This window comes from Globicephala melas, chromosome 12, assembly GCF_963455315.2.
Source record: "Globicephala melas chromosome 12, mGloMel1.2, whole genome shotgun sequence".
NCBI lineage: Eukaryota > Metazoa > Chordata > Mammalia > Artiodactyla > Delphinidae > Globicephala > Globicephala melas.
Window position 1 is genome coordinate 77,357,552 of NC_083325.1, and position 18,528 is coordinate 77,376,079.

Consider the following 18,528-nt stretch of genomic DNA (forward strand, 5'->3'; position numbering starts at 1 on the left):
AGAGAGAAGCTGAGATGCTATGTATAGAGAGAGGAACATCTTGGATTCCACAAGACCAAGAAAAGGAGGCAGCAGCAAATCCTCAGAGGTCTGCTGGTTCCCGATGGCTCCTTAGGTCTAGTTCTGATGTGTATTCTTAAAATAAGAATTCTTTGTATAATAATGTTTAGAGGCAGATAAACTGCTTTAATGCAATGTATGCCCTGACTGGGGAGAAACTCCAGGTTCTAAACTCTAGGTTCTTTTATGCCAGAGCAGAAACAATACCTGCTTATGTAATCTCATGGCCCTGTCTAAATGCCATCATGAGGGAGCAAACACTTATTCTTTGATTTCTAAAGAATATGCAGTTCTTGAAGAGATCATGTTAATGGTACCTTTGCTTCTTATTTGAAACAAAAACATTTATGATCATCTGAAAGATAAAATTTGGTCTGTGGATTTCTGGGTAAAGTGTGGAAGTAGGAAAATCTACTGAATTATTGCTAAGGGTCTGTGAATACATATGAAAACTAAGGCTTGGAAATGGAAGAGTGTGTCTTTCACATACCATTGCATTATTTTTCAAATATATGTCAACACTACTGCTATTAATAATATACAAATTTTAAGCATTACTGAATTTATAGTAGCTATTTGTCACTCTGTGTTCTTTCAATCAACTAATAATGAAATCACAATTACTAACCTTGGAAGCTTGAAAAAGTGTTGGCCCTATAAAGACGTCCTAGAGGTATAAAATAGCGCTGGAAAAATTGGGAACACCTAACACAACCTGTAGGCCTGAGGAAACCTCGATAGGTTTGAGTTTATCCTCAACAGAAAAGAATATTAATTCTGAAGGCTGGGAGTATTGAAGACCCTGCTGGCTGGGTTAGAGCATTTGGTGTGAGTCACATTTTTTATTCTGATGAGTATACCTATTTAGAACAACATAAAGGGAGTGTCAGTTTCTCTAGTAACTGCTGGGCTGTATTGTTAAGAGTCACAAAAAAATAGATACTTGACATTGGTTATCAAAAAAATAGATATATCTGAAGAATTATACCACCATCAATCCGCCCACGAACACAGTATCTTCTTCCCTCTTTTCACAAATACAGTCACGCTCCTGTATTATCTACCTCCTAAATATCACCCAAATTTGTACAAGTCTCTGAATCTGTGCTGTACCACTTCAGCCCAAGCCAATATCACTTCTCATGTGGACAATTATAACTGTCTCCAAACTGGTTTGTTTCCATCTACTTCCTGCCTAATTCATTCTCCAGAAGGATCTTTTGAAAATGCAAGTCTGATCAAGTCACTTCCTTTTTAAAACCTTCCATAGCTTCTTAATCCTCTTAGAACACAGTTTAAAAAACCCTTAACACTCCTTATAAGATTCATCGCAATATGAAACCCGGCTGCTTGCTACCTAACTCTTCAGCCTCATCGAATGCCACTCTGCCAAGTTCCTTTTTAAGCTCCAGTTTCTCACCAGGTTCAATGTCAAATCCAGCTCTTTGCACCTGCTATTACCTGTGTTGGGGGCACTCTTTCTGTACCTCCTTCACCTGGCTGACTCCCGTTCTTACTTTGGATCTCAGCATAAGTCTCACTTTGTCTCTGTCCTGAATCCCTTAGATGAGGTTTTTTTTTTTTTTTGCGGTACGCGGGCCTCTCACTGTTGTGGCCTCTCCCGTTGCGGAGCACAGGCTCCGAAAGAGCAGGCTGAGCGGCCATGGCTCACGGGCCCAGCCGTTCCGCGGCATGTGCGATCTTCCCGGACCGGGGCACGAACCCGTGTCCCCTGCATTGGCAGGCGGACTCTCAACCACTGCGCCACCAGGGAAGCCCTGATCAATTCTTAATCATCTGTTTATTGTGTTTTCCCTACCATAAGCTCCATGAAAGAGTCTTTTCTTTCCGCTTCTAAATTTTTCCATTACAGGGCTTCACACATAAGCCCTCAATTAAAACCTGTTAAACTGGATTTATCAATTAATGTCTACTGAACTGGATTAACTGTCGTACTCTCACAGAAGAAACTTTCAAGTCCCAAAGAGGCAACTTAAGAAATCTATTGAAAACGGATTTGTTTCAGATAGTTATCATCCATAAGGCACTTTGCCTTTCTTATAATTTTTAATTCCAAATATTTTATCATCTTTCTTGCTATTGTGCATAGAATATTTTTCCAATTTTCATTTCTGAAAGCTTTTTTGATAGACTAAAAGAAAAGGCTATTTGTTTTTGTAACTTATCTTGCATCCAGCCTCCTTTTAAAATCTTGATTAATATTTGTTTATACTTGAAACTTTGGATTTTCCCTAAATATGCTCAGCAAAAAAAAAAAAATGATAGCTTAATCTCTTTCTCAGTGTTTGTTCTGCTTATTTCATTTTGTAATTATATTTCTTTTGCACAAGTGAAGAACAATAGAAGTCTTTAATTTTTCTCAGAGAAGGCAAGGTATAAATGTACAGAGATAAATCTGTATCTATTCCTGAGAAAAGTGGCTCATTGTGAGATTTTTGCCCTGTAACACTTATACTACTTTAAAATTCTAGTAAGAAAACATGAGATTTACCTATTACATTTGGTAAAAGTAGGTAGAGATGGAACGAACTTAGAGATATCCTAGTTTAACCCTACTCATTCAACATATGAAACTAAAGCCCAGCAAGGGAAAGTGATCTGACCAAGACAAACAGCTAGAAGCAAAGCCCAGGCATGAATACCAAGATTTTATGACCTCTGGGACAATGTTTTCTATAAAAGACGTTGTTAATTAGAATTTTAGATGTGAATTTAAAACACTGTTTTTTGTGTGCTGATTTTTTCATATTACATTTAAAGAAATAAGTTGATAATCTAAATTAAAATATTTACTATAACTTAAAAGTTTTATTATTACTAGCACAGCAGAAGCTTCAGGTTTCCTTCAAAATCCATTTCCTTCTTCCTTAATAATAAAAACCCTAACTTATAGCAGGTGTTTTGCTAAATGTGGCTAAATTGTGGCCAGTGGCATGTATGTCAATTTTCAGGAGGTCTGACTTAGGGGAGGATCCTTAAAAGGGAAGGATGCACCCTTCATCTCCCCTTCCTCCTTCTTCCTGGTAGAAAGCACATGTGATGGCTGCAGCCAAGTTGGACCATGAGATGGAAGTGACATGTTAAAGATCATGGAGGTAAAGGGAAGAAGGAGACTGAGTCCCTGAGAACTTCGTGAAGCTCCCCTATCAACCCTGGACTGCCTACCTCTGGATTTCTTTTATATGAGTAAGAAATAAACTCTCCTATTAAGTCATTGTTATTTGGGGTTTTCTATCATTTTAAGCTGAATCTAATTCTAACTGGTTTGTTAGTAAATTACAAGGCTGTAAGCTCTTGCTCAAAAAAAAAAAAAAAGAAAGCATAATAGATGTTTAATAGAATTCTGGTTACATTCTCGAGAGCTTTAAATTTAAAATAATGATAATGATAACAATAGCTGTGAATTGACTACTGCGGGCAGACTATGGAGAGCAGTTATGAAATGGGCTCTAGGGCTTCCCTGGTGGCGCAGTGGTTGAGAGTCCGCCTGCCGATGTCAGGGTACACGGGTTCGTGCCCCGGTCCGGGAAGATCCCACATGCCGCGGAGCGGCTGGGCCCGTGAGCCATGGCCGCTGAGCCTGCGCGTCCGGAGCCTGTGCTCCGCAACGGAAGAGGCCACAACAGTGAGAGGCCCGCGTACCACCAAAAAAAAAAAAAAAAAAAGTTAAAATGTGTAACAGTAAGAGAATAGTGAAGTAAACCTTGTCTATGCATATGGTGGAGTGTAATGTCTTAAAATTACATTTGTGAAGAGTTTTAATTGCAAGGGTGGTGCTAAGGAAAAGAAAAGTAGAATACAAATTTTAAAGAAATGAGTAGTCTCAATTAGAAAACAATATAAAGGAGGACAATATAACCTATAAATAATAGATTGTAGGTGATTTTTATTCTTTTCTCTGATTTTTCTTTTGTTTTCTGATTTTATTTTTTCTATGTTTTGCTTTCTAATTTTTCTACAGTGAGTAAATATTATTCTTTTTATTCAGAAAAAGTACTTAAAAAGAGCAAATTCCCGGCTTTCAATGAAGCTCACTTAAGAGCTGTCATATAAGAGTAAGGGCTTGAAGTACCACATTTGTTCAATGAATTACCTGGAATGCCAACAGCAGCCCTCTTTTGTTCTAGTTTTTGGAGTTTTGTCAAGTGAGTTTTTAAAATTAGATTAAAAAAGTTTTTTGAAAGAAAAAAGCAATCTCTCCTTCACTTAATTAAAAAAGAAAAATTCTACACTCAAATCTAATCCTGGACAACCACAAAACTGGAATATTCTCACTGTTATAATGAGGCAGACTCAATCACCATGTTAACAATCAGTGGTGTCCAAGTTAGATTCAAATTCAGAGAAATAACGTGATTCTTGATTATCTACTATAGGAACCAATAACAAATAAAAATTTGGAGAAGCTAGCTGGAATGCTGTATGAATTTTTAGCCTTCCTTCTATTGTATTACCTCCCAGTGAGTTTCATTTCACAGGTGTATAGCCTTACAGACCTATTACAAAAATCTGAGTACTCTTTACCAGCAACCTCTGGTTGGCATTTTAGGAAATGGTTCCCACATAACATAGAAGAAACTGCTCACTTTACATATTCTAAATAAGCAGGCATAAGCACTATAAGAACATAACGTTACTGTCATTGGGCTATGAGTCTTCATAAATACAATGTTCTGAGTTCAAACATCCATGTTCTAGAATAAAGTACCCATTAACTTCACAAATGGTTTAGATGTACCCAATTCAGGAGGTGGCCTGTCAGTTGTACTTAGTTCTATACTTCTTGATTATGAATTCATTTAATTTCTCAATTTAAATTAAAAGCTCTTTGAGAATAGCAAATACTACTTTATTATTAAAAATTGATGGTCAATTAAATGATAGGTTTCTGCTAGGCTTTTTTTTTTTTTTGCGGTACGCGGGCCTCTCACTGCTGTGGCCTCTCCTGTTGCGGAGCACAGGCTCTGGACACGCAGGCTCAGCGGCCACGGCTCACGGGCCCAGCCGCTCCGCGGCATGTGGGATCTTCCCGGACCGGGGCACGAACCCACGTCCCCTGCATCGGCAGGCAGACTCCCAACCACTGCACCACCAGGGAAGCCCCTGCTAGGCATTTAGTATGTATTACCTCTGGTTTTCACAACAATTTTGTGAGACAGGTTATAATTTACATTCAATATAGATCTTACAATCATTTTCCTGAACTTGAGATCGTTTTAAAGTCACAAATTTCCTTCCTTTTGATATTGGAAACCATATAGAACATGTCAGTGGGAGGATTCAGAGCTATTAATCACTAGCCACTCTGGCACAACTGTGGTCAAATTTCAATCCAGAAACAAAATGGGAGTCATCTCAAAGAATCAGTAGCCAAAGTACTCCAAGAAGTTTCCTCAAGCTTTTTGGCCTAGTATACCATTCATTTTCCTTTAAATTCTTTTAAGAAAGGAAACTAAAATTCACTAAAATCCTTGTATATGCCAGAGACTGTTCTAAGTGCTTTCATAGACGTTATGTTATTAATCCTTGAAATTAATCTCAGGAATATAATTCTTGTTTTCCAAAAGTAAGATAACTTGTTCAGAGCAACTAGCCTCATCTTTGAAGTCATGTCTCTTTTATCCATACCATACTTCCCTCTAGTGAGAAACATGTCTTATATAAATGTCTTATACAAAACAGGATGTTGTCTACTAGCCAACTGGTATGTGTAGACCTTATCTGGATCCTGATTCAGAAAAACTATAACAATACTTATGAGCTTGAACATTGACTAGATATTTGATGATATTAAGTAATTTGGGGGGTACATAACAGTATTGTGGACATGTTTTAAAGAGTCCTTATAGATACATATATAAAAATTTATAGATGCAATGATATAGTGTCTTAATTTGTTCAAACTAAACCACTGGAGGGGGAAGGATGGGTACAGAAGTGAAGCAAAGTGACTTTAATAATGGTTAAAGCTGGGTGATGGGTACATGGGCATTATTACATCATTCTCTTCAAATGTGTATGCTTTCCATAATCAAAAAGTTTTTAAAAAGAGGGGAAAAAAGGCCTGTGTAGAAAGGTAGAGAGAGTCCTGGGTTTAAATAACACCTTTATCGCATGGTAGCTGTGTCACCTTGAACAAATTACTTTCTGAGACACAGTTTCTCAGTCATAAAATGAAGCTTACCTTGCAGACACTTACCTTGCAGAGCTGTAATGTGGATTCAATGAAGTGATGTGTGTAAATATCCAACACAGTGCCCTATACACTCTAAATTCTTTACACCAATGGCCCCCAATCTTTTTGGCACCAGGGACCGGTTTTGTGGAAGACAATTTTTCTACAGACCAGGGGTGGGGATGGTTTTGGGATGATTCAAGTGCATTACATTTATTTTGCACTTTATTTCTATTATTATTACATTGTAATATATAATGAAATAATTATACAACTCATCATAATGCTGACAGGAGGCGGAGCTCAGGCAGTAATGCGAGTCATGGGGAGCGGCTATAAATACAGATGGAGCTTCGCCTGCTCACCCGCTGCTCACCTCCTGCCGTGCGGCCCAGTTTCTAACAGGTCACAGACCGGCACCTGTCTGTGGCCGGGGGTTGGCGACCCCTGCTTTACACCATTACTATTTAATGTTATTACAAAGTATAAATTATCTCTGTTTTCATTTCCTTGCTCTCCTGACTTAGCCTAGAGATAACTTCTAATATTCAGATGAATCTGATCTTGGTTAAGAGCCAGAGATGAATGATATAAGCCCTCTGTGTACATGGTCATCTACAGAGCACCTCTTTGGAAGGATATCTCTTTTCCAGTTTCTCCTGTACCGCTGGTGACCTGGATCCAGACCACCTTCCTCTGCCGCTCCACTTCACACCAGTTGCTTCTTTCTAATACCTACACCAGCAATTCTGGCCTATACCTCTTGTTTTATGAATGAATCATATGCTATTTTGTATTCTTCCTTTTATAACCAGTTTACTGAATGGGTTAGCTATATAGCTTTATTTTCTCATCACTGCCTCAAATATGCTCTACTGTGTCTCCCTTTCCCCTTCCAGGATGATATTTTGGGCTGATCTATATCTTTTCAGGTAACAGAAAAGTGGTTGTTTCTAAGGTATTAAAAATTTCAGTCTAATTTAAATGTAAATTTCCACTATATATCTAACCCGATCTCTCCTTTCTCAGTTCAATTTTGAACTAAGCAGTGGAGAAGAGATTGTAATCTGTTCTTTATCCTGCTTGCTTCCCTCCTCCATCGTTTGCTCTGCTTCTCTAGGGAGGCGGGCAAGAAAAGGAGGTTAGATAGGAAATGGGCAAAGTTTTACTTGACTGGTACTGGTGTAACCTGGTCATTGACACCCTTTGTGAGTCAGATGCCCAGATGCTGCTTCTCATAATCCTGGGTGTTTGTGAATTCTTTAGTAGCTCCTGATTAGAAACTTCCAAACTTTACAACTGATTGATGGGGCAATGTACACTTGACTTGCTACCACTCCTATTCAACTGCCCTCCAGTGGCACACCTCTCTAAAAGGGACCTAAAAATTTATCAGACATATCTCCTTTCAAGGAACTTCCAGTTTCATAGGACAGCTGGCACATATACAGGTAACTATGAGTCCAGATGCGATAAGAAGCCTGAGAGATAACTCTTGGCTAGGATGACTAGAGAAGGATCCCTAGGAAAGAATCAGATTTTGATCATCAGGGCTGTGGAAGCTCATGAGAAATGATTTCCATTGTCCCTGAGGAGAAGCCACTGTCCCTGCTGGAACGCACTAAGAGGCACAGAGCTTGTCTAAAATGGATTCCCTTTGGACACATGCACGTGTGGGTCTCTTTTGTTTCTTCCATCAGTTTTCCCTGCCCTTACATTGTTCAGATCTACATATACCTGCTGAATCCAGGAATGGAAGGCCCAGTTATTCTGATAGACCTCTTTATCCCATTAGGATAAAAATCTTATTTCCAAAGCTTCCCTGCTGGAACAAACACATGGGCATGCCACGGTTGCCATGGTTCCACTAGACTCTCTCTGAAAACTGAGACATGCTTACTCCACTGAAAAATGCTATGGGCTCAACTACAACATGAGAAATCCTGAGAAAAATATAAAAGATATAGATGTAGCTCAAATCTTAAATAATTTAGGTTTTCCCTCCAGAATTATTTTATTTCGAAATCACGTTTTCAGTTTAACTGTGTAAAAACCTGGTTACAGTTATCATGTATTTGTTATTCTATCCTAGGAGCTGAGGTGGGGAAGGATAGGGGACAGGGTACTTATTTTGGCAGACATACCTCAATGCAATAATTTGCACAAGATCAGTACTTTGATTCTTAAATTATCTTTTAAAATAAAAGATAAACTAAAATTCTAAAGTTGAATAATAATTATAAATTTCTTACCATTACATGGTACTATACAATCTACATAGTAAGTTCAAAGTCATATCAATCTCACAATAATTCCTAACTAGAGAGGGTAGGCAATCTCATATCTATTTTCACATGACAAAACTAAAACTCAGAAAAGTAAAGTAACTTTTCCAGGACTTCACACTTAACGATACCTAAAACATGGCTGTGATGCCTGAAGCACACAATTAATGACTCCTAGTCTTAATGTACTTTCCATTACATAGTTCAGTTTTTGTCCTTTTCTGACTGGGTTCTTTAGAACTACAATAAGATGGTAACAAGCATATTTCAACATAAGTTCTCTGTGCAAACAGGTTTGGAAACATAAGGTTAAGCGAAGTAAGCAGATACTGGGTCTTTACAACAGGACCACTCAGATTTATTATTAATATGAAAATATGCACTGAAAATATTTAAGAGTGGGGAGTAGGAAGCACTATTTACCTCGAAAAACGTTTCCACAAAACTCTTTGAGGGGAAATAACTACCAGTGTCTTGGAAATATTTCTTTAAAGAAACAAAGTCTAGGGCTTCCCTGGTAGCGCAGTGGTGGAGAGTCCGCCTGACGATGCAGGGGACACGGGTTCGTGCCCTGGTCCGGGAAGATCCCACATGCGGCGGAGCGGCTGGGCCCGTGAGCCATGGCCGCTGAGCCTGCGCGTCCGGAGCCTGTGCTCCACAACGGGAGAGGCCACAACAGTGAGAGGCCCGCGTACCACAAAAAAATAAATAAATAAATAAATAAGTAAAAAGAAACAAAGTCTATAATGTCCTTACCACCAAATTTAAACCACCTTCCCTTTCAACTCTGCCACTTCACCTAGAATGAGAAAACTTTCAAAAGGGCTTCCTTTTAATGCCATTTCAAAAGTGTTGATTTGTTATAAGGCTATTTGCTCTTAAATATTTTGCTTAAAATGTAAAACAATCTATGACAGTATATTGAGCTTATTGTGTGCCTATCATGTATATGTGTATGTATGTATGTAGGTAGGTATGTAACTGTATGTAGCTGCACCTCTCCCTCACCCTCGCTTTGAGAGCCGTTCTCTGCTCTTGGCCAACGTGCATTAGTGCACACTTCTACAAATGCTCAACAAACAAAGGCTCTGAGAGGCCAACCCTGCCACGAACATGCTCTGCAATAGTATTGTGTGCTCCACTAAGGATTCCCTTTCTGCCATTTATTTGATGTTATCTGATGGACATTTGATGGACCAAAAATATGTAAGTTTGATAATGCCAGACCTGACACCAAGAAGTGAAGTAAGGATGTCATTAGAATGTTTCAAACGCACTCAGGGCACCTCAGAAAAAGGTAAAGGAAGGAGAAGATAAAGGTTGGAAGATAATTAAAGGTTAGCAGATATCCTCCAACATAATTTATGAAGAGCATTATAAATCACTGGATGGGGATGGATTGTTCATTAACTGAACATTAGTCAGTAGAAGCTTTGGGAACTTTAGTAGGAGGCATGTCTTAAATGAATGGAGAACTTTTCCAAACAGATGCAGGAACATGGGTCTATGCTAAGGCATTGATTCATTCAGTATACCTTCTCTAGGACCACACTCACCATGCTACCTGGGATATGTGTGTATTTGCTATTATTTAACCACCAGAAAATTAGGACAAATATACCTAGAAAGAGCAGAACACCTAAGTGTCCTGCTAGGAGAAATGGTGAAGTGCAGGAGGGAAGGTAGAGGTCCGAAGGGGGAGGAAGAATTATTTACTATGCACTAAGCTCTTTTAGGTGGTATGGATATCTATATCTATATCTATATATCTATATCTATATATATATATCTATATCTTGAGGACACCATATATATATGTATATATATATATGAAGATTCCTATAAGGTAAATATATGATCCCATTTCACAAGTAAGAAAAAAAGCCCCCCAAATTAATTAGAATCAAAAGTCCTACCCAATTCTGTGCATCATCCAATACTCCTACTACACAAAATAGCCTCAGAATTTAGGTGCAACTTTTGCAGACTTCAAAAGGAGAAAAGGATGCTCCTTTTTAACTCCAGATAAGAAATATACTTGAAATTCCTTAGTAAGTAGGGCAGGAAATAGGGGGAGAAGGGAGGAAAAAGCTGAGGAGAAGTGAAAAGCCTCTTAGAAGACCTAAAGACAGTAAGGCCATTTTGGATTTGTGTGTGTGTGTGTGTATGTGTATAGGGGCTGGAAACACGTTTTCAGTTCAGTGGGAAAAAGGGATTAGGAGGTATATTTTCCTTATCATAAAAGCCCTAGGAGAAAAAAATGAAGGAGTAGATTGTATGATCATATGAGTCCTCCCACAGATACATTTGAAAGATAAGTCATGAAATTAGTTGGAGTAATAAGGGAGGTGAGCAGAGAGTATCAGACAGAAATCTCTTTTTTGGAAGATATTAAAAGATAGAAGTATCATCGTATAATATTTAAACCAAAGGCAAAACTCTTGAAATATTTTCACTGAGTTTCAGTGACCCACTGGAGGCTTGGGTGGGAGGCAAGGGCCACATTATTTAGCTACATGGGAAAATAATTAATAGATGACCTTAAAATGTATTCAATAAGGAAACAAGCTTAAAAATGTCCTCTTATTTCCATATTCTGTTGTGTCTAATTATATGCTGGTATTATATGGTAGGGAGATGGTGGTAAAGAAAAGGTATAATGGAAATGGGATGCATTTAAAGAAAGAATGAGAGAAATGGGAAGTTTGAGGTCTCAGTGTAGGTACTTCTAGAAATTTTTTCCTCTATGCATCTATACCACATTTTTATTTCACTTGACGTACTGAACTGTACTTATCTTCCTCATTAGGAATAACTTCCTTGAAGGCTGACATTGTATTTTATTTAATCCTGATTCCACAGTGACTACACAGTGCTTGGCACACTTACTTAATAGATATTTGTTTTACAAGGTAGGTTAAGCACTGTTAACTGTTCACTGGTCATAGCTCAATACCTTATTCAGAGGTTCCATTATGAGTGGAATTACTACAGCTCAGAGACTAAAGTGGTTTAGGAACCATTGATTTCTGATGAAAGGAATGATAGTGATGACAATGACTATCATTAATTGCACACTTTCAATAATGAGGCATTGTGTTATATCCTTTAATACATAGTCTTCTGTTCTCTGTTCAAGAATCCTGTGAATTACTATTTTAAATGGAAACTGAGGCTAAGAGGTTAAACAACGTATTCAAGGTCATAGAACTAATAAACTGTGGAACTAGGGATTTTTATCTAAATGTATCTAGCTTGAAAACTCTTGTTTTACATTTCCTCCTATAGTTTCTTTTGAGTCAACTGAAACCTTCGCGAGGGTTGAGGAATTTTTCCATTTACTAACTAAAAATGGGGGAAGACTGGATGGTTTTCACCTCACTCTGAGGAATAAATACCTTTATAAACATTTAAAAGAAAAACTAACAATTTTGTTTAGAATTTAAACTTATTTCACAATTTCTTTTTTATTTTTCATAAAATTTCCCATATGAGTAAGCAAACACCAAGCACCTTATGTATATATTTAAGAAACACTTGAACCCCTGGAATAAACAAAATTGATAGTCTTTCATCAACTCATAACGTCAAAAGCCAAAGAATTCCAGAAGTTGCTAATTGAAAATCAGACTTGTACAGCACTATTTCATACATTAAAGATAAAATATTATATTAGTAAACATGTCAACTTTATTGATAATGCTTAATGGGCCCCCAATGGGAAATTTCACTCAATTTAAGACTGGGTTTCAAGAAATCAGAAATAAACATGCTAATCACAAATTAATAAAGCCAAGGCAAAATGTAAAACACCAGATTCCTGCAGCACCAGAATCTACTATTCTAAGAAGCCTTCAAATGCGATAAACATGCTAAAGTATGATACAACAGAAATATTAGTATCTAGTTGTTCACATCGGAAAAAACTTACCGAGGCTACAAAGCACATTTAACATGTTAATAATTTGCAAAAAATCTATTTACATTCAGCTCTTCAAAAGTTTCAGAGCCCAAGAGATAATAAACAAGATCCAAAGAAAGGAGAAAAAAATACACTTAAAGTGACAGATTTCTTTTTCAGAAAAATCCCTATTCGAGCAAGAATAAAGAAAAACAGTATTCATTCTATAGATCTATAATAATTGCAAGTAAGTTTAACTGATTTGTTAACACTTTGCCTTTTATGAGCAATACTTCAAAAAAAGGAAATCTTTTCAATCAAGAGAGTCCTTCTTTCTATAAAAACTTCAGCAATTATTGCATTAGATATATTGAGCTTGAAGGCTACTTGGTGAATGAGAGTACTCCAAGTCTTAATTGTAATATAGAACAAAAGGAAATAGGTTGTTCACCTGAAAATAATACAAGAAATGGTTAGAAATGCAGTGCATTGTCTTAAAAAAAAACCCAGAAAAACAATTGATGGCTACACAGCAGGTCATCTGTGTTAGAACTGCAGTAAAGGAAGGCAGTGGAGAAGTCCAGAGAAAACAAAAGAATCATGGACAAATTATCTGACTTGCATGCTTTAAGTTAGCTGATAAGGGTATAGAACATCTCTTTAATGTATTCACAGACACCTTATTATTAAAGTGTCAAACCTCTTTGAGGATTCTTCAGTAATTTGCTATTCCATTTCTGTTTCATTCATTAAGCAGTTTCTAAAGCACCCCCAAGATCCCATTTGTGGAGTTCTCAATGAATGAAGCTGGAAGCAACTCAAACTATTTTGATTCACTTAAAAGAGCATAAGCCGTCTTTAGAAACAAACTGTAAATGAGAAATCTCAAACTGTAAATGAGAAATGTTATGGTCCCTTCACAATGTGAACACGTTAAAATAATTCCATAGCTTGAGACCCATGATCTAAATAATTAGTACACATATCTACCATAGTCTAGATTTACATATTGATATCAATTCTTATAAATAGGTAAAAATAATATACATTTTTACTTATTAAGAAATAAAAGGGAGTATACTCTGTAAGTGGATTAAAAAGCATGCTTAAAGGTATTAATATAGTGCTTTTATGTCTTCACTGAAAGTAAAGTATAGAATAACTTTTAGTCTAGATTTTCCTTTTAGTAACATAAAGATATTTAAAGCAATTCTAATTCTGTGCATGATTTTAGTATAAATGATTTAATTTCTTGACATAATTAACAAGTTACATGTAACTGATTCTTCTGAGAACAAATATTTAATTGAGAAATATTACAGAGTATCTATAAAAGACATTGTATAGACATTGTGGAAATATGAAAAAGATCATTAAAATCTCTGCCCTTGTGAAATGTGCTTTCACTTTGCAGATATGTCTTTAAGATAAAAATGTTCCTTACTCTACTATATTTTTTACGTGCTGAAGGGATGGATTAGGTAACTTACATGGATCCCATCCAGTTCATATACTCTATAAATTATGTGAATTAACCACTGGATAGTAGAAATATCACTCATTTATTAATTTATCTCTGCACCATTTGATACTTTAGGAAATTAATATATTTATATCTACTAAATGCAACTGAGGTGGACATTGTCACTTTCAACCTTAGATTAACTGAATGGGATCCCCTCGATAAGAAGAACCTTCCTAACTTCCTAAAGAATCACTAATCGTAGGAGCATAAAAATTACTCCATACAAAGAAAAAGACGTTTAGAACAACATTAAATATATTTCGCTCTTGCGAATTAGGAAATCACACATTTCATATCGCTATTATACTGTCATTCTATGAAATTCCACAGGGAGCTCCTCAGCAATGTTTGGAATCCATACCTATATACAACCCAAATAGAAAACCTATAGCTTGCCCAGGACAACATTTCTAACCATGCTATCCTATTACAGAATGACCAGCAAATCAAAGCCGGACGCTTAGCAGCTACAAGTCTCTGATATCTGCAGAAGCTATGTGGTGTTCACAATAGCTTGGACATGCCTGTTTTCAGAACAGGATAGCAAGACGAGGTGACATCTGACCCAAGAGCATTTGTTAGGGACAGACTCTACGGGACAGAGCTTCAGTAAAGGTTTACCGTGAGGGAAGTGGTTAAATTGAACTGTTGATTGGGGAGTGTGTTGAGAAACTCACCACCTTGCTTCCTTAGCTTCCTCAACAATTTCCAAGTGTATTTAGCTCTCAAACGAGGAAGAGACGCAGACTTTGTCTTTCTCAAGCCTCCACTAATGTTTCAGCTTTTTCAGGTAAAAATTCCTGGCATTTCCCCAAAGGGGACGTTTGTGCTGGTTTCAGTCTCTTTCTGAGTGCCTGCGAGAAGCGACAGGAATGCCTGGAGTATCTTTAAAACGCCTAGAGCTTTATTGCACAGGCACTCAGGAAATGTTTATGAAAGGGAGAAAATGAGGGAGAAATAGAGAAAGAAAATGAACAGAAAGGAGAAAAAAAGAAGGAAAGAGAAGGGCCAATTAGGCAGGTATTATTGCCTGCTTTGCAGTCCCTGTCCAGCAAGACGGCACTTTAAAAGCTCTAAAGGTTTTAAAAAGCTGCACTGCTCTCCTCTACAGCGCCTGCTTCAGGTAGCATGATTCAGGCGTCTTCCTTCAGTCTTCCCGCCCAGCCCCCAGCCCCTTTCTCTGCAGGTGGCTTCATCTGGAGCATTTCCATGAAGGCTGGAGACAGGCGGCTCTGATTTGGGTTCTGCCTTCTAGGAGCCAAAGGAGAGCTGGCAGAGCCTGCTGTGTGTTTACACTGCAGCTTCCTCACTCCACTAGGTCCCAGTGCCTGTAGCTGCAGCAGTGCTGGAGGAGGTGAGACAGGTAGAAAAGAGGGAAGGCACCTACAGTTTCTCAGAAGGCTGGATTCCTTAAAGGATCCTGGGGAATAGAGCAGAGAGGGGATACAAATGGGTCTGGACAGTTTTCAAACAGGAGCTGAAGATTCCAACTGGTTTGCCAGTTCTCTCCAAAAACTTGAAGGATTCTAAAGAAATGGACTGAGAAGCTAGGAAGGCCAGACTAAACATCTAATGAGGTGGGTATATCAGAAGTGAGGGACAATAGAAAAAAGAGACAGAGACCATACCAAAAAAAAAAAAAAAAAGCAAGGCAGAGAAGAGAGATGCAATGGTATGAAAAGGGACCCTGGGACTCTCTCAACCGATGTGCTGGGAAGCAGGCAATTATTTATGTCCTTGAGGATGCTGTAAGTACAGAGAGAAGGGAACACTTCCACTCAACAATACGTTTTAATTCTTTATTGCATAGACTAGAAGTTAATTGACTTTCCCCTAGCTCCATGGCCCTGAGCCTCAATTTTCTCATCTGTAAAACAACAGGTTTGGACTAGATGCTTTCGAAGGTCTCTGCCCAATGTTTTCCTCTATAACTGTCAGCCTATGAAGCAAGGTATCTGAGAGCAAACATCTATGAGCTTTCACACCAGGTTTCCCCTACTTTCTCCACCACCCATTTATCAATGCAGCACTACACCTGCACTATTCAGGGAGCTGATTCCAATTTTCAGGGTTGACGAGGAGTATGGCTCAATTATGACAAATGATTGGTCCTTCTGCCCTGGAGTAAAGAAGGGAGGGACAGAGAAGGCAGTATGATTTACACTTTGGGTTTCCAAGGAGAGGATATTCTCGAATTTTCTATTTCAAATTTCATCCACTTCAATAAATTATAAATTCCTTCAAAGGGTTCCAGATAGCCAGACTGACTGAAGAGCCAAAAGTCCTATAATGATCTATCCTATTTGGGGCAAAATTTATTTCATTTCATCCCAGATATTGGATCTACTTTTTCCATGGAAATCCAGCACACACTGGTCATGCTCTTCTCTTGTCTGCCTGCCTCATGCCCTTCTGCCAGCCTGCTTCAGTGCAGCATTTTCTGGGGTTATTAACACCCAAGTTTAATGAGAGTATACTCATGAGTGAGGTGTTCAATGAAGCAGGACGCCCCTCCCCCTCCGCCAGCAACAACACACATATGTAGGCAGTTTAAATGGCAGTGAGGATAAAATGTGTCTTCCCAAGAGTTTCATTTTTAATTTGTCTCAACGTGAAACCCCTTTAAATTGAAAAAATTAATATGTAGAAACACAACTCCCTTGCTCCTCCCGTCTTCAAGTGGGCTATGACACACAGATAGTATACACTTGTTTTTACTACACCCACTAGCATTTCCATTTCATTTCAGTCTCCAAAACATGGCCAGGAGGGCAACTCTAGAAAAATGGATTCCCACTCTGACATCTCACAGGGCACTGATCCGTGCAGTGCTGAGCGCCTCCAGGGAGCATCACCATTTCCTGCCCCCTCCCCCAATTCACCAGAGCCCCTGATTTCCACGGGGGTTTGACCTTGCAAAGACCCTTCTTCCGTTTCTGGGCAAGGAAGAACCCATTTTAACTCAAAACACAGAACGACCTTTTCTCCTTTAAAGAAACACTACCAAAGGTAAAACATCTGGGTTTACATTTTTCAACCCTGCATTCCGGAATGTGAATACAGGATGCAAAGGCAGGTAACTAGTTTGGATCTGACGATCCCCATTCAGAGGCTCTGAGTCTCAGACTCTGTTCAGAATAGAACGGGCTGACAGGGCGGTTGAACATCTTTCCTTTTTTTGCCCATTCACCATCGTGATGAAAAATCAAAACCGAAAAATTATTTACTCATTTCTAAATACTAACAGAGAAATGTGCTTCTAGCGCCTAGCTCTGTGGTTCTAAACACTAACATCCCACTTGGAAACCAACCCTGGTTTCCACACCATCTCGTCCACTCAGTTTTACTTAGCAAACACGTTCGCTGCTCTTCCACGGTGAGAAAAATGGTGCACCAGCCCCACGGATGACAGTTTGGTACTTAACTGCAACCGCTCAAGAGTTTTATCAGCACCCGGAAAACTTCACAGTCGGTCAATTAGCTACTTAAATCTGTGTAAGGAAATCTGCCTACTTAGCGACAAACTTAAAAAGCACCTCTGTTTCACCTATCTTAAATCTAGCCTAAGACAATCCCCCAAACACGCTGCATATAAACATTCCCCCTTCCCCCGCCCCCGTTATTCCAAAAGGTCCCTCATGGACTAACAGTACGTTCATATCACCAGCATTAACCAAAGCAACTGTCACCGTGCATTTAAATGTGTCTATGCAAAGCAAAGTAAGTGACAATAGCCAAAGCATCTCCCAGACAACTGGCTGCACTACACATGCAGAAATGCCACAAAGATCGTATTTTCTACTTACTGTTATAGCGCTGCCCACGGTCACTTAGCGAAAATGATAACTCAACAGTTCTTTGTAAATAAATATATGTACATATATTTAATTCGGATAAACGGTTAAGCCGTCTGCGTGTATGGTTCTCTCACGCTCTTTTTTTCTGTGGAGCTCTAGACTGCTTAAATTCCTCTTGAATCGCGCCTTGCAAGCCCAGCAGTCGCTGCAGCACGCTCCGGTAAGTCTCTGCTGCAGATTGGGAATCCCATAGAAAACCTACGGTCCCTGGAGCCGGATGCGCAGGCGCTGGAGCCGCCGCCTCTCCAGGCACCCCCTCCCCTTTCCCCTCCTTCCTCCTCCCCCCTCCCTCCTCCCTCCTCCTCCGGGCTACGCAGCCCAGCTTGGAGAGATCTGGCGCCGCGACCAAAAGCAGTCAGGCATTGGCGCATGCTCAGTTGGAGGGGCTCGGAGCTTCCGAGAGTGGATTCCATGTCTCCAGATTTTAGCAGAAACGCAAAAGGAAAGTAGCTAAGAAAAGGGAGCCTGGCCACTCGAGCAGCCTTCACCTGGGCTGGCAGAGCGGGCTAGGCTCACCACGCCCCGCGGTTACCCCGTCTGGTGGTGAATCAGGCTGAGGCCAGAGCTGGAACACGTGGAGCCTGCTTTTCCCTCCACCCTCATGCCTAGAGGGCCCCCGGCCCACTCTTTGAGGGGCTGCAAGGGGAAGGAGAAAACTGCAGAAATTCCTTTCTCTGAAGGAAGAGTTCCCAGCAAGCTGTGAG

At 39.1% G+C, this 18,528-nt stretch overlaps 1 protein-coding gene across 1 annotated transcript in view; it reads right to left on the reverse strand.

Moving 5' to 3' along the window:
• The window catches only part of VSNL1 (visinin like 1), a 97,320-nt gene extending 79,268 nt beyond the window's left edge, over positions 1–18,052 (reverse strand). The window contains exon 1 of the mRNA XM_030858357.2: positions 17,774–18,052. The gene's annotated coding sequence lies outside the window, so the exon portion shown is untranslated. The remainder of the gene's footprint in view (positions 1–17,773) is intronic.
• Between the last annotated feature and the right edge of the window lie 476 nt (positions 18,053–18,528).